We start from the raw sequence: 14010 nt of genomic DNA, 5'->3' as shown, positions 1-14010 counted from the left end.
CCAGTTGCCAGACTTGAGGCCATAAGAATATTCCTTGCTCTTTCCAGCTTTCAGAAGTTCAAAGTATTTCAAATGGACGTGAAGTATGCTTTTCTAAATGGAGACTTGGATGAAGAAGTGTATATTGAGCAACCAGATGGGTTTATCCTTGGAAATGATCCAAAACTTGTATGCAGACTCAAAAAGGCTCTCTATGGCCTTAAACAGGTTCCAAGGGCTTGGTATTATCGCTTGGATAAGTACCTCCATCAACAAGGTTTTACAAAAGGTTCAACAGATAGCAATCTATTTATAAAAATTGACAATGATAAGTTGCTAATACTTGTTGTGTATGTTAATGATATCATCTTTGGTAGCAATGAAGAAGACATGAGTCAAAATTTTGCCTTGGTGATGCAGAAAGAATTTGAAATGTCCATGCTTGGTGAGCTCACATATTTTCTTGGTTTACAAGTCCAACAAAACAAAGATGGTATTTTTCTATCACAAACCAAGTATCTCAAGCAGATCTTGAATAAATATGGGATGGAGGATTTGAAACTAGTGTGCACCCCTATGGTAATAGGATGTAGCCTCAACGAAAATGATGAATCAACAACAGTACATCAACCAACCTATAGATCCATGATTGGTAGTCTGCTCTATCTAACAGGTACCCGACCAGACATTATGCATGCAGTGGGAATAGTTGGAAGGTTTCAGGTGAATCCAAAGGAAACTCATCTTCAAGCAGTTAAGAGAATTTTCAAGTATCTTCAAGGAACTCAAAACTATGGCTTATGGTATCCTAGAGATACAGATCTCACACTTCATGCATATACAAATGCATATTGAGCAGGAAGCGTGGATGATAGAAAAAGCACTATGGTGGTGCATTCTTTATGGGTTCCAGATTAGTATCTTGGTTCAACAAGAAACAAGGTTCAATTGCATTATCGACAGCAGAAGCAGAATATGTGGCTGTTGCATCTTGCTGCACACAACTACTTTGGATGATGCAAACATTGCAAGACCTTCAAATCACTTGTACTCCACCTATATCCATTTTTTGTGATAATACAAGTGCAATCAGTATTTCAAAGAATCCTGTCATGCATTCAAAGACTAAGCACATACCTATCATGTATCATTTTCTTCGGGAACAAGTGCTTGAACAAAAGGTTAAATTGGAGTATGTTCCATCTAAGGAACAAGTTGCTGACATACTCACCAAACCACTGCCGAGGGAGACATTTGAATATCTCAGACAGAAGATGGGGGTAGTTGATGCATCATCTTGCTGTTGAATCTTGTTTGTTTCAGAGAAAAGTGGTTGTATGCTAGTTTCATGAGGAGGATCTGTGTACATACGCCGGTTTATGAAGATACAGTCGCGTATATGTTGGTTTAAAGACAAATAGTGGGCGAGCTTCAGGAAGAAAAGAGTTTGATATAGGTCTGGCAGATACCATCTGGCATAGGTTTAGGGGGAGCATATATTCTTCTAATAACGCATTGTTGGCATTATCTTAGAAGATCTTGGTTTACATTCACAATTGTTTTAATTTCAAGTGGAACAGGTGCATGAGGAAGAGCATGGTTGCTGGTCTGAATGATGATTGAGGGTTATGATGATTGATGATTGACAGATGTTAGTCTTGCTGTAGATATTTCATCTCTATGTCATGTATTTATTTTCTTATCAAGGCCATGTAACGACCTATCTTGGTTTCCCCACTATGCTTGGGATGGATGAAGTAATGTTCTTGTTGTTATCATGTGTAAATTCTTGGTGTATCCCCACTTGGTTGGGTAGATGAGTCAGTCCCCACTTGGTTGGAAGATGGATGTATGTATGAGTCTTTGGTGATAGGAAGGTCACTTATAATATATAAAGCCATGTTTCTTTTGTAGAACATCTTCTTGCAGAACTTGCCTACAGTCAGGGGGAGCTTGGACAGCACAGCAGAGCAGAGATTTCAGCATGTATTTAGGGGGAGCATAACCCTTTGCCCTTGATGTCAAAGGGGGAGAATGATTTTGAGTGACTTGGGGTTGCCATCAAGTCCAAAGGGGGAGATTGTTGGCATTATGACACAGGTTTGGCACAATGGCACAAGTGTTGTCCTTCATGGCAACTCACTCAAAGGGCAGATCACAATTCAGGCTCTCAGAATGAAAGAAAATGAGGTATACGCAGGTTCCTCTTAACAAAATCGCATATACATGTGGGTGTACCGATCAAAAGGCGCGTATACGTATGCACGCACTTTCATGCAAAGAAAAGCGCGTACATGTGGGAAAAATTATGGTTGGTCCATGGTATTTAGTCTGACATATTTGAACCTATGGTTTTGGTCCTTGGTATTGCATCCAAAGTGTTGAACCCAGGTATTGAGTCCCTAGTATTGGATCTCTATGGTTTTGGACCATGGTTTGAGTAAGGCCTAAGACTATAGAAAGGGAAGGAGAGCATTTGGCAATGGAATTATTTGAAGCATTGAATATCTTATGAAGAGCAAGATCTAGAATACTGTCATTGGGTTATGGTGCATAACTAGATCTGAATCAAGGAGGAACCTGAGCGTAAGGAGAAGGATAAGTTCTATTGATGGGTCAGGATCTTAAGGCGGCTTGAAGAGAAGTATCTATGTGTAATTTTTGATCTGTTATATTTGGCGCATGATGTGATTTATAAATATGATAATCTGGGTATAACTGATGTCTGAATAAGTGAAAAGGGTAAATTATATTTTATAGATCTGTACGTAGGTTCAACGCAGCAGAGGTATGTATACACTCTGGTTCACTAACTTAAAACAGCGTATACGCTGGTTGGCCTTAATACAGATGCGTATGATCGCAGGTTCCACATATTGAAGTAGCGTACATCTCATGAAATATGTTTTAACTGCTCCTGTTTATTGCTGCAGTGGTCTGGGTTCAGAATTGGTGTTTGGTTATTGGTACTGTTTTCTGGTTACAACATTCTGAGAATTTATTGGTTGATTCAGTATTTGTTTGTATAAAGGAGTTTAGTTAATGCAGATATACTTGATGTTTGATTGATATTCATGGATCCAGTCTGAAAATTTATGAAACGTGGTCCCTAGAAGAAAAGATAAGGTTGTAGCCTTCTATAGGTCAGCACCTACGTACTAGTACCTTAGCTAGTACAAGAGCTAAGGGGGTTGTATCTCCCTTCTAGGAGAAGGTGGAGAACGAGAGAAGGTTGTAGCCTTCTGCAGGTAGCAACCTATGTACTGGTATAAGACTGCACCAATACAAAATCATTGTAAAAGGAAGTTTCTAATTTAAAAGAAGATAGAGACAAATTTCAGCAGGTGGTTTTCACCCACATTAGGTTTCCACCTTATATCTTTGTGTCCATGTGTGTGATGATCTGTTGAAATTAATTGATTTGATAATACTGATTCACCCCCCCTCTCAGTATTATTTCCAACAAATGCTTGTGCGTGCAAGTGCAAAATGGAGTTCTCCTGGCAAGAACGCACTCATGACGATAATGAAGAGGGAGGGGAAGCCGATCCTCAGTGTTTGAATGTCCTCTGGAACTGCGGGCTGCTAAAATTTTTCTTAACACCGCTATTGCGAGCACAACTACATCTCCTGGAATACTTAATTCGGTCGTGGAACCCAACGGAGGGGAAATTCATCATCCATGGTCAAGAGGTTGACTTTGATGCCACAGATATTTATTTTCTGACTGGTTTATCATGACAAGGGAAGAGACCCTGCATGGGTGGCATTCGAATCACCAGAGATTCTTTAGATATGCTCATTGCACGAGTGTGCGAGGGGCACAAAAATCACCCACTAGTGGTAAGTTACAGATACCCATGGTGAATGATCTGTCACTGCGAGTGTTGTTATTCACCATCACGAGGGTAGTTGGTTCCAAAGCCTAACACGAGGCCACCAAAACTCAACTACGGTTGGATTTAGACTGTCTCAATCCTACTATGTTTGATTGGGCAGAGGCTGTGTCTCTGAATATGAAGAGGAAACTGACCAAATGCTAGAGAGGTGAGATGAAGCAGTTTGGGTGTGGTTCGATCTTGATACCGCTCATGCTGGAGCGAATACCTATCCTTCAGTTATAGGACATGCAAGTCAGGTGGCCCAGACCATGAGAGACCCGAATAACTCGGTGGGCTCATGTGATGTTGCGAGCAGGCAGGGGTCAGCTAGTGTCATGGGGTCCCGAGTTTATGGAGTGGCTACATCGTCATCAGGTGGTGGTCGAGGATTGGCCATACGTAGGGATGGACTTTAGGAGAGACCCTGACATGCTGCTTTCACCTGGAGAGAAGTGGGATGAGAGAGGTAAAATACTTGGTTTGACCGCCAAACTTTTTGTATTTTTGTTTTTTTTTTTTGTTGTTTTTGGATTTTAAATATATATGCCTTGACAATTATGCTCAACTTTTTGCAGATGTCAAACCTGAGAGACCAGTAGGTCTCGCTCCTATGGCCTGGAGGGACAACAAAGAGATTTCCTTGCCACCTCTGGGTGGAGATGCTGAGGAGGAGATAGCCCGGAACCTAGAGGGCTTGACTGAGGGGATCCTTGATTACAGAGGATTCGAGGAGATCCCGAGACAATACTAATGACACACCACGGGTGTGTCAAACAGGGTACACTGGCTGCTCATACGAGTGGTTCGTGCAGTGGTATGCTATAGAGAGCAACACCAATAGTAGACTTCTAGGTTTCATTTTCTGGTGTTTTGAGAGACATGTGTCTCGTGATGTAACTTGAACATATATATATTTTTTGGAGATATACATATATTTTTTGAGTGCCTCGGTGTGCAACACACGATATACATCTATCTATTTTTTACTGCATTTACCTATTGCGTTTGAATACTTGTTTATGATTTTTATAAATTGTGTAAATGTCTATGTTATGAACCAGCTCAAGAAAAAGATAGAAAATATAGATCCACGCCTTAGAATTCAGCCTCTTCGAGGGGGAAACCTCCTTTATATTACATAAATGAACAATTCTTGGATGATTCAAATGACAAAACCTCCTTTCTATATATAGGAGTCTAAGGAGTCACAATATAACCCAGACGACCTAACAATAATAATATAAAACCACAAAAATAACAATAGAGGGAATGGGGCACAATAATAACAATATGGGGGCAATAGGGGCACAACAATATTAATAAGGGATACAACTACAATAATAATGGGGTAATCACTAGTATTATAGGGACCCAACATGCCCCTCTCCTTCAAAAAAGTGTTGTCCTCAACGCTTGAGTAGTTCTGGATGCTTTTGTATAAAATTCTCATCCTCCCATGTGGAATCTTTAGTGGATAAGTTCTTCCACTTGATAAGATACTCCGAAATTGATCGATTTCGTAGCTGTCGAGTTCCTGTTTCTGTGACTGCTTCTAGTTCCACTATAATTTTTCCTTCCTCGTCAAGTTCTGGAAATATTGTTTGAACTGGGAGCTTGTCGCCTATAACCTTCTTTAAACATGAAACATGGAAAACTGGGTGCAATCGAGAAGCTGCAGGAAGCTCCAATTTGTATGCCATAGTACCAATCTTTTGCAACACCTTGTACGGACCATAATACTTTGGTGATAATTTATTATCCTTCTTAGCTTGCTTGAGGGACATTTGCTTATAGGGTTGTAGCCGTAGGAATACCCAATCACCTACATCAAAACTTCTTTCGCTGCGATGTTGAACTGCCTGTTGTTTCATTCTATTCTGTGCCAACATGAGGTTATCCTTTAAGAGTTGGAGGACTTGTTGTTGATGTTCGATGTGATGTTCCACTGCTTGAACCTTAGAATTTTCTCTTAAATATGATGTGATGGATGGTGGATGATATCCATAAAGTGCCATAAATGGTGTAATTTTTTTTGCTATATGGAAGGAAGTGTTATACCACCATTTAGGTAGAGGCAGCCATTTGACCCATTGTGTCTGTTTATCAGATACAAAGCAATGAATATATCCTTCCAAACATTTGTTTACTATCTCAGTTTGCCCATTAGATTGAGGACGATAAGATGAGCTATGAGCTAACTGAGTACCAAGACAAGAAAATAATTATGTCCAAAAATTTCCAGTGAAAATGGGATCTCTGTCACTTACAATAATCTTTGGGTTTCCATGTAGCTTTTGAATTGTTTCCATAAATGCAGAAAAAACTGTACTGGCTTTAAATGGATGTGATAATGCACAAAAGTGTGCATACTTGGTAAGTCTGTCAACTACCACCATGATACCAAATGTTATGAACCAGCTCAAGAAAAAGATAGAAAAGATAGATCCACGCCTTAGAATTCAGCCTCTTCGAGGGGGCAACCTCCTTTACATTACATAAATGAACAATTCTAGGATGATTCAAATGACAAAACCTCCTTTCTATATATAGGAGTCTAAGGAGTCACAATATAACCCAGCCGACCTAACAATAATAATATAAAGCCACAAAAATAACAATAGAGGGATGCTATGGGGCACAATAATAACAATTAGGGGGAAATAGGGGCACAACAATATTAATAAGGGATACAACTACAATAGTAATGGGGTAATCACTAGTATTATAGGGACCCAACAGTCTATCTAATACATGGTTTTCTAATGCATCAGTTAATGTATTTAACCTTCTAGGAATGTGTTGATATGTGATATAATCAAAATTTCTTTCCAGTACGAGAACACGTAAATAAAACCTTAAAATTGTAGGGTTTCTGATGGAATAACGCCCGTTAAGTTGAAGAACAACAAGTTGAGAGTCCAGTTTCACAATCAATGCACGAATATTGAGGTTAACAGCCTCAGCGAGTAACTCAATGATGACACTATATTCAACGACATTGTTTGTGGTATACCCTAGACAAACACCTTGAAGGTATACTAACTCACCTTGAGGATCGTAGATCACCCATGCCGTGGAGGAAATATTCCAGGTACTGCGACAGGCACCATCAGCGAAATCGATATAAAGTGCAACAGACATCTGCACAAGAAGTAAGAAGACACAATAAGTGGCAAATGCTTACACACCAAGCCAAACATGTACGAAAATTAAAAGCACACTTATGTACATAGAAGATGCACGAAAGACTCATGCATAGTATTTTTTAAGATAAAGCCCATTCCGAGGCTTATCCAAAGGGTTTCCTTCATAGTCAATTAGCTCATAGGCCCCTTTCTGCAAAACACGTTTCACAATATAAGGCCCATGCCACATAGGTTCAAATTTTCCTGCCCCCAACTTATCATTCGCTTGATCGTATAGCAGGACTAAATCTCCCTCAGTGAAAGAACGAGGATTAATAGTCTGATCGAAGTGAGTTTTCACTCTCTTCTTCTGTGCTTCGATGACTAAAGAAGCAAGTCGACGGGTCTCGTCTAGCTGCTCTAGATAAAGAAGACGTTCTTCTACGGGAGTAGTATTCGGGAGTAATTCGACAGCTAACTTGAGAGAAGGTATTTCACATTCAATCGGAAGGGTAGCCTCTAGACCATAAACTAGTTGTAACGGTGTGAATCTGGTTGCATCCTTCACTGAGGTACAGTAGGTCCATAAGGTGGAAAACAACATCTAATGGTATGCTGAAGCATCGTAACCAACACCTTGTTGACGGCTTCGACTTGGACATTGGCCTGAGGGTAATAAGGCGTCAAACTATCGTGATGCAAGCCTAACTGGGTCGTTAACTCAGTCATCATATGACCATGGAAATGAGAAACGTGATCAGTGAAAATAGCCTGAGGGACTCCAAATCAAGTAATCACATGATTGAATAGGAATTGCGCAGCTGTCTTACCATCATTGGACAATGTAAGCATCGTTTCGGACCATTTTGTAAACTAATCGATGGCAACGATAATATACCCATGCCCCCTGGCCAAGCGAGGGCTATAGGTCATAAAATCTATGCCTCATTTAGCAAAAGGGCCAACAGTAATGACATGATGCAAAGGGGATGGTGGCGCATGCATCTTCTGTTGGTAAATTTGGCACGCATGGCAGGAACGGATAGCGAGAATGCAATCCTTAAAAATAGAGGGCCAAAAGTAACCAGCACGAAGGATTTTTTGGGCAGTAGCATAACCAGACTTATGACCACCACATGCACCAGTGTGGTAGTCATTTAAGACCCTTTCAGCTTCCTCGAAAGTCAAACAACGACGGAGAAATGAGTCAATGCCAAGGCGTATAAGGTTTCCCCAACAATACGATAAGGCTGAGAATGGTGACGAATATATCGTCGAGCATCCTTAGACAAATTAGGACGGAAAGAAGATGTCTGGAGGTAGACAATAATATCACCATACTAGGGATCGAGGGTGCTGATCAAGAAAAGAGTATCCTCCGGAATGAAATCCTCTATCCGAGAGGGAGTGGTAGCAGACAGTAACGAGCAAATCAACTCAGCAAAGATGAGGGACTTCTTGGACTTGGCAGTAGTAAACTCCAAATCGAACTCTTGAAGGATAACAATCCATTTCGAGTACTTTCCCCCCAGCAATTGACGTGACAAGATGTACGTCATCGGGTTGCAATCGGAAATCACGGTCATCGTACGCAACAAAATATAATGACGGAGACGTTGGATGGCCTGAATGGCCACCAAGGCAAGCTTCTCGACATAAGCATATCGAGTCTCAGTGTCAAGGAGGTTGTGGCTAAGATAATAGATAACGTGCTTAGAACCATCGTCATCGTCTTGAACCAAAACCATGCCAATAGTGCTGTTGGAAACAACAAGATAAAGGGTGTAATCATGATGGTAGTCAAGTGGATGCAATAAGGGAGTAGAAACAAGAAGTTCTTTGAGGTGCTCGAATGACTTTTGGGCAGTGTCATCCCAAACAAAGGGAGTGTCATACTTAAGGAGACGTGTATAACCTTTAGCAATCTTAGCGTAGTTATGGATAAAACGACGTAGGAAATTGGCTTTTCCCTGCAAACTCTACAATTGATGCAAAGAAGCAGGAGTTGGGAGATTCATTATAGCTTTAACTTTGAGGGGATCGAGATGAATGCCCTCTTTAGAGATGAAAAACCCGAGAAGTCTGTCGGATTCGACACAGAAGACACACTTATGCGGATTGAGATGAATACAATAATGTTGACAGCGAAGAAAAATCTCGCGGAGGTGGTTTGGATGGTCAGAATGTTTAGCTGAATGAGCCAGAAGGTCATCCAGATATGGTTGAACAATGAGACGGATGTCATGAAATGCACAGGACATTTCTTGCTCGAAGGTGGCACCAACATATTAATCTGGAAGGTACCCCATGGGCAGATGAAGGCGATTTTGTGTTGATCAGCAGCCGAAATATTAATCTAGTTGTAAACAGAAAAGCCATCCATAAACGAGAAAATCTCACTCCCAGCACAATCGTTGATGAGCTAGTCGATAAAGGGCGTAGGATAATTATCCTTTGGACACACGTGATTGATGCCAATAATCAACACAAACCATAATAGTGCCCTGATTTTTGGTCACAAGGATAAGATTAGAGACCTAGTCAGCCAGTGGGATAGGGTAAATAAACCCTGCCTTGAGAAGTTTTTCAACTTCTCCTTTAATAGCCGTGGCTTTTCTCGAGTGCGTGGGGTGTAAACATTGTCGAACTGGTTTAGCACTAGGGTACGTAGGTATCTCATGTACCAGGATACTAGGGTCAATACTGGGCATCTCTCCATCGAACATCGGCATAAGGTAGACTCTTTCAAAAATGACTATTTAAGGAATTAGCTGTTGTTTTGTCTTGCTGTGACTAGACCCACTCTAGGGCTAGAGGGGTTGCCTCTGTCCGCAGAGGGAACATTACCTACATCACAAGTTGGCGACTCCACTGGGGAATGCTTTTATAAGAGGAGGAGCCTCCATAAATGAGGGAGAGGGAGCTTATCTTCAAGGGAGGTTTCTCAAAAGGTGGAACCACCATCTCAAAGGAGGAAAGGCGAACCTCCTTGACCCAACAACCAGTTCCAGAACCACCTAGAAGCATTCTGTTTGAACTAATTTTCCATATCTGGGTCATCGCGAGTCAAACACTAGGACTCAGAGACGATGTCATGGGGAAACAGTGTATTCAGAGCTATCGTCGCAAGAAGGATATTGAGGACTTGTGACAAGCCCTAAAATCTGACCGTCATAGAGAATAGATGTGCCCCTGCGACGATGTCACGACTTTCTAGTCCACTTCAGGTTATCGTTGTAGGTAGAATTAGGTTATCTTGCGACGATCTTGGGACATGGGTAAAAAGGGTCAATCTTCAGGATTAAAGAGCATTGTTAATCTTCTTGAATGATTTGGAATATGTGGACACATTTGTTGATGTATGACACATAACAGATGCCATTCAGGGACCGACTCTACCTGGGACAAAGGGATGAGGCGTCTGTGACAAAATATTGTGTAACACACACCCAACAATATCCCACCTGGAGATTGATTATAACAACTCCACCACTGCTTCATTTGCTGGACAATGACTTCACTTTAGACCTGGCTATTTCTCATTTTCATCATCATACTTGAAGACTAATTGAAACAAAATCTTAGTTTCTCCCTCATTACAACTTTTGTTAACATATTTGCAGGAGTCTGGCTAGTGTGTATCTTTTCCAGCTTCAACTGTCTATCTTCCAACACTGATCGTATGAAATGGTACCTAAGTTTTATATGTTTAGTCTTGGAATGAAATGTAGAGTTATTTGCAAGGTGTATGACACTCTGGCTTTCACTGTATAACCTATCCAACTCCTGCTTCTTACCTAATTCATCTAGAAACCTTTGTAACCAAATCATTTCTTTCCTAGCCTCTGCAGCAGCAACATACTATGCTTCCATTGTTGAGAGTACAACAACACTTTTCAGTTTTGAAACCCAACTGAAAGATGTTCCACCTACAGTAAACACATACCCTGTTGTGCTCCTCCTGTTATCTCTATCACCCGCAATATCTGCATCAACATATCCCTGTAGAGAAATGTTCGAACCACCAAAGCATAATGCTTGATTTGTGGTACCTCTCAAATACCTGAGAATCCACTTCACTGCCATGCAATGTTCTTTTCCTAGATTGTTCATGTACCTGCTTACAACTCCCACTGCATGTGAAATATCAAGCCTTGTACAGACCATTGCATAAATTAAGCTTCCAACTGCTAATACATATGGAACTTTAGACATATAAGCCATTTCTTCTTGAGTCTTGGGACACACCTCCTTACTTAATTTGAAATGGCTAGCCAAAGGTATACTAATTGGTTTTTCATTCTGCATATTAAATCTTTTCAACACCTTTCCTATGTACTCACTCTGAGACAATGTTAATTTCCGATTCTTCTTGTCTCCATTTTTTCTCATACAAAGAATTTGTTTTGCAGCACCCATATCCTTCATTACAAATGAGTTTTCCAATTTTGTTTTGAGCACATTTATTTCTTGCATGTTAGAACCTGCAACAAGCATGTCATCTATGTACAATAACAATATAACATAGCTTCCATAATTTTTCCTTTTGATATGAACACAATGATCAGAGTGACATCTAGTATAACCTTGTTCAAACATAAACCTGTCAAATTTTTGATACCATTGCCTTGGAGCCTGTTTTAAGCCATACACGCTCTTCTTAAACCTACACACTAGTTTCTCCTTTCCTTTTACCTCATATCCTTGTGGCTGCTCCATATATATCTCTTCCTCCAAATCCCCATGGAGAAAGGCTGTCTTTACATATAACTGCTCAAGATGCAAATCTTCGGCTGGTACTAGACTCAAAATGGTTCTGATTGAAGTCATTTTAACAACAGGAGAAAATATCTCATTAAAGTCTATACCGTTTTTCTATGCAAACACCTTCACCATAAGTCTAGCTTTATACCTTTTTTAACCTCCATATTCTTCCTTCAAATTGTAAACCCATTTATTCTGCAATGTCGTTCTACCTGTAGGCAACCTAACTAAATCCCAAGTTTGGTTATGTGATAAGGAGTCCATCTCTTCTTTCATGGATTGCTCCCACTTCTTCCTGGTTTCTACCTGCACTGCTTCTTCATAACATTTTGGTTCACCAGAATCAGTCAAAAATACATAATATAATGAAGGAGAGTATCGTTCAGGGGGTCTACTTATCCTGGAAGATCTTCTAACACAACTTTCAGGCGTTTTAGGTGCTTGTTGTTGTTGTTCTGGCTGTTGATCATTATGATTTTCAGGCACCTTCACTTTTTTTATGATCTCATCAAGCACTGTGTATTCTCTGTTTTCTTTTTCCCGTTTCTTTTCCTACATCTAATCCTTATACAAAAACTTTTCATTGAATATGACATCTTTGTTCCTAATTATTTTGTTTTTTCCATAGTCATAAAATTGATAACCAAATCATTAACACCATATCCAATAAAGATACATTTCTTTGATATTTCCTCAAGCTTTGTTCTATTTTCTTTATTAATGTGGACAAAGGCTTCACAACCAAAAGTATTTAAAAATAAGTAGTTTACCTTTTTACTTATCCATGCCTCCTGTGGAATACCACCATCTAAGGAACTTGAAGGCCCTCTGTTTATTAGATAAGCAACAATATATACAACATATGCCCAAAATTTGTAAGGAAATCCTGCATGAAATCTCATGTACCTTACATACTCCATGATTTTCCCGTTCATCCTTTCTGACACACCATTTTCTTGTGGTGTTCCTAGAAATGTCTTCTCTCTGTGAATTTCATTCTCTGAATAGTACCTATCAAACTCTTTGTTGCAATATTCACCTCCATTATCTGATCTGAGACACTTAAGCCTTTTTCCTGTCTCATTTTCAACCAAAGCTTTCCATTTCTTGAAAGTATCATATACATCATATTTATTTCGAATACAATAAATCTAGGTTTTTATGGTTGCATCATCAATAAAAGTAACATAATAATGAGAGCCACCGAGAGATGATACCTGAGCAGGTCCCCATACATCTGTATGCACAAGCTCTAATTTTTCGCTCTTCTTTTCTTTCCCAACTTTGAGGAATCTGACTCTCTTCTGTTTTCCATAAACACAATTCTCACAAAATTTTAAATCAATATGCTTCAAACCTGGCAACAATTTTTGAGTGAAGAATCTGCATCCCCTTCTCACTCATGTGCCCAAGCCTATGATGCCACAATGTCGTATTTTCTCATGTAGAGGTTAAAGCATTAACAGAATTAGAAATAACATTGCATAAATATAATGTACCAACCTTTTCTCCTTTTTCTATTACCAGGGCTCCTTTAGTGACCTTCTAGGTTTTATCTGTAAAAGTAGTGACACCGCTTTCACCTCCCAAATTACCTGTTGAAATCCGATTTTTTTTCAGATATGGAACATGCCTTACCTCCTTTAATAGCCATTGATATCCATTTTATTGTTTTATGAAAACTATACACATTCCAATGATTTTACAAGGTTTATCATCACCCAATTGAACCGTCCAAAATCTCCTTGAACATAATCATGAAAATGTTTCCTATCAGGTGTGGAATGGAATGAGGCCCCTGAATCTACCACCCAAGCATCAATAATATTTTATAATGAAAGAATAAAATCATCTTGCAACACATCACCTGTCACATTCACTTCATGATTGTTTTCTTGTTGCGCGTCTGCTTCTTTTCCCTTTTGAGACTTGTAGTCTTTCTTCAGGTGTCATTTCTTCCTGCATTTACAGCACACTATCCCCGACTTGGACTTGGATCTACCTTTCCTTGACTTACTGTGATATCTTGGGCTCTTTCCTCTTTCCATTTTTCTTACCCTAGTCTCTGCAGTCAAAGCATTACCTGATGTCTCATCGGAGCTTTTCCGTCACATTTCCTCGCTAAGGATTGCACTGACAACAACATCAAACTTTAAAGTACTAGATCCAGAGACAAAGTTACTAATGGCCATAACTAAACCATTCCAACTTTCTGGAAATGAACATAGAAATAACATAGCCCTAACTTCATCATCAAAAGT

Source organism: Pinus tabuliformis, chromosome 2_2, assembly GCF_031772625.1.
Source record: "Pinus tabuliformis cultivar Carrire ecotype Pingquan chromosome 2_2, CPIR1, whole genome shotgun sequence".
NCBI lineage: Eukaryota > Viridiplantae > Streptophyta > Pinopsida > Pinales > Pinaceae > Pinus > Pinus tabuliformis.
This window is presented reverse-complemented; position numbering follows the sequence as displayed.